Source organism: Haliotis rubra, unplaced genomic scaffold (assembly GCF_003918875.1).
Source record: "Haliotis rubra isolate DU_JTF1 unplaced genomic scaffold, ASM391887v1 Scf2144, whole genome shotgun sequence".
In the NCBI taxonomy this organism is placed as follows: Eukaryota; Metazoa; Mollusca; class Gastropoda; order Lepetellida; family Haliotidae; genus Haliotis; species Haliotis rubra.
This window is the reverse complement of record NW_025766164.1, coordinates 56,386-59,853: the sequence shown is the minus strand read 5'-3', so window position 1 is coordinate 59,853 and position 3,468 is coordinate 56,386. Positions and strand designations below refer to the sequence as shown.

Sequence of the window (3,468 nt, the reverse complement as noted above, 5' to 3'; positions counted from 1 at the left end):
CTATATTTCCAGCATTCCATTGGGGCAGTGTTGGAAAACTGAAGATGACTAACTGATCTTGACCTGCAACAGGTATGTGTAATCCAAACCCTTCAGTAAATGATGTACATAAAATTATCCAAATAATGTAAATCCTATGAAAAAAAAAAATACATAAAAATTACACAACCACTATTTTCGTAACTTCCAAAATGGAAATATTTTCCACTTATACACATCTCCTTCAGAAGCAGTTTGAGGTTTTGGACGAACAAGAGGGTTCGTTCACCTAGAAGACAAAGAAGTGGGAAAGCAGAGGCCTTTGTCAGCAAAAACAACAAAAGATTCAGATGTGTAAGTAAATTCTAACCGTTCTCAATTCTAATCTTACACAGTTTAAAAATTTAAGAAAAACCTTATTTGAAAAATCAAGTTAATGTCATTTCTTGAAAATGTGCACTTGATATTCCAAAGAACTTTCAAAATAAACACTGTTTAATACGTGCAATGTATAATTAGAAATATGCAGCCAAAAGAGTTTTTAAATAGAGTACATAGTAAAGCGCCAATGTACATTAAGTTTTGGTCTGGACATATTTCACCTTGCACACATCAATTAACAATTTATTAACAATACCCCACTCAAATAGTAGCTGCAAACACATTGTCAATAACAGTATGAGATATTAGTTATGGAGGTCCGCCTATGACCCCATTCAATTTCTTGTCTGTCAGAATGACCCCACATTATTTTTTTAAAACCCAAATATTTCTTTTCACATTATTTTCAGAATAATGGATAATTCGTAGTTCTATACATATAATATCAAAGCATAATGTATGTAACATTCAGAAAATAAGTTATAGCTTTCACATGAGAATTTCTCGGAAAATTAGGCGATGATAGCATGGATTTAGTGTGCATTCGTAAGAAATGTTATTAATTCAATGTCAATGTTTTCTATAAGTCACAACTGTTATTTAGTGAAAGAAAATATTTTTGTCAGTCATCAAATGTCCAACCCAAGCTAAGGAAATATGTCCTTCTCTCTCTTGTCTCTATTCTTACAAATTTCATTAAGTTCTTCTTGCGATTGAAACTTTTATCGTTTTTCAGGTCAAATGATCAGTTTGATGTATTGACCTTCGTGTTTATTGGACAGTGGTTACAGTTTATTTTTTCTCAAGCTTAAGAAACATTGGACAGTTTTCCTTTCTCCAGCTAGCCATATTGTTGACGAATGCTTCTTAGTACTGATTGTTTATTGTTTTCTAACTTTCAGAAGCTGGAAAGCAGGAGGAAGTCGTGACAACGATTGACTGGCCGGAGAAGAAACAAAAAGTTATTCCTCTCTTTGGGGAAAGAGTTAACATTTCTCAAATTGGAAAACCAAATAATATGGATTCATCTACATTGATGAGTTTAAGAAAACATTCCATACTCACTGCTATTTATTCCTTATTGCTTTTAATTATTTATGCATTTTAAAAATTCAGTTTTTATTAATGTGAACATTCCAAATATCATTTGTTTATCAGCAAATTTTTGAATGTAAATAAAGCTATCATGACTCTGTGTTTTATTCTGTTATTTGTCATCCTGACGGTTTTACCATTGTGCAATTGTATAAAATACCTGATTTGGTATTTGTGTTGCATGAAACACAACCTTTTTCTGGAGGAGCGGGTAAGGGGGCGGGCACAACAGATTCAGTTTCATGGAAACCAGGTTATAAGCCGGGAACTAGGTTGGAAACAACAATAAACTAAGCACCAGCAGGAGCCTCCATGAACGAGTGGGCAAAGTCCCGACATGGATACTATTCAGATACTGGTGCAAAATTTAGTTTCAGTTTTAATGAACTAGGTTATAAGTTGGAAACTAGGTTGAAACCAACAAGTAGCTAAAACATGTAAACCAGGTTGAAACCTACAACAAACTAAAACATGGAAACCAGGTTGAAACCTACAAAAATTAAAACATCGAAACCAGGTTGAAACCTACAACAAACGGAAACATGGAAACCAGGTTGAAACCCTACAACAAACGAAAACATGGAAACCAGGTTGAAACCTACAATAAACGAAAAACGGAAACCAGGTTGAAACCTACAATAAACGAAAAACGGAAACCAGGTTGAAACTTACAATAAACGAAAACACGGAAACCAGCTGGATCCAGCCTGGAGGAGTTGGTAATGAAACGCACTGGAAACCAGCCGGAAATGGTGCAAAATTCAGTTTCAGTTTTCATGGAAACCATAATGAAACTATAGGAAACTATATGGAAACCAACTGGAAATGGTGGTTTCCATGTCGTTTCTTCTCAGTTTCAGTGTTCCGGAAACCAACTTATTTTTGTAGTGAGTGAACTTGGACAAAGTACTGTGACTATGTGTCCGTGTCCACCTAGCTATGAATTTGGTACCTCGTTAGGATGAGAAAGCCACAATAAAACTTGGTGTGCCTAGTGGCAGCAAGAGTTGTATACTCCCCACGGAGTTGAGATTGACAATACCATGTGACGTTGAGACTGACATCCAGGGATCAAGGGAAAAAATACCAGCGCCTTGAGCAAGCAATAGTTGCGTGGATATGTGCGCTATATAAATATCATATAATAATAATTGTGTTGACTGATTAGAGTGTGCCACAACGGAAGACGTAGAGGTTTGTCCACCAATAGTTGTAGTAGGCTGGGAAAGTCTGGCAGGCCATGCTGGTGCCACTAGATAAACTAGACAGTCGTGTTGTTGAATTTTTAACAGAACCTCTGGGATTAGTTTGAACGGAGGAAGCGCATAGGCTATCATCCCCTCCCATGATATGGATAGTGCGTCGACTGTCCATGTCAATGGAGCCGGTACTGGACTCACAAACGTTGGTATACTAAAATTCCTGGAAGTCGCAAATAAATCTGTTTTGAATTTCCCACTTCTGTCCTATCAAATCGAAAGCCTCTTCCTTGAGAGTCCATTCGGTCGAGATCACTCTGTCCTGTAGAGATAATGAGTCTACTAGGATATTCTTCCGACCTGGAATGTGTCGCGCTCTGATTAAACAATTTTTACCGTCCACTGCTTGATACAGATCCTGAGTGATCCTGAGGAGCTGTTGAGATTTCCTACCTCCCTGTTTGTTGATGTATGCCACTACCATAGAATTGTCCGACACTAACATGAGACTCTTCCCGTACAAGCGATTCCCCAAGCAACGAATCGCTTTCAACAGTGCTAACATCTCCTAACAGCTTATATGCAGATTCACCTCTGACAGATTCCACACGTTGAATGTCCATGTGTGCACCACAACCCGTATCAGATCCAGTAAACGAGGACGTAATGAAACTCCTGACAACACATTCATGTCCACCGTCTACCATAATATCTCCCATCAGACTCTGTCTGGACAGGCTATGAGCAGTTCCAAGTCCTCCATCCGAGACTGATTGAGCCAGATTGCGGGATTCTCAACCTAGTCTTCCTCTTA

The 3,468-nt window shown here is 37.8% G+C and overlaps 1 long non-coding RNA gene across 1 annotated transcript; it reads left to right on the top strand.

The window, feature by feature from the left end:
- Positions 1-238: 238 nt before the first annotated feature.
- On the top strand, positions 239-1,555 carry LOC124276872. Its single transcript, XR_006898679.1, has 2 exons — positions 239-333; positions 1,263-1,555. It is a non-coding gene; the product is annotated as an uncharacterized LOC124276872 (long non-coding RNA).
- The last annotated feature ends 1,913 nt before the right edge of the window (positions 1,556-3,468 follow it).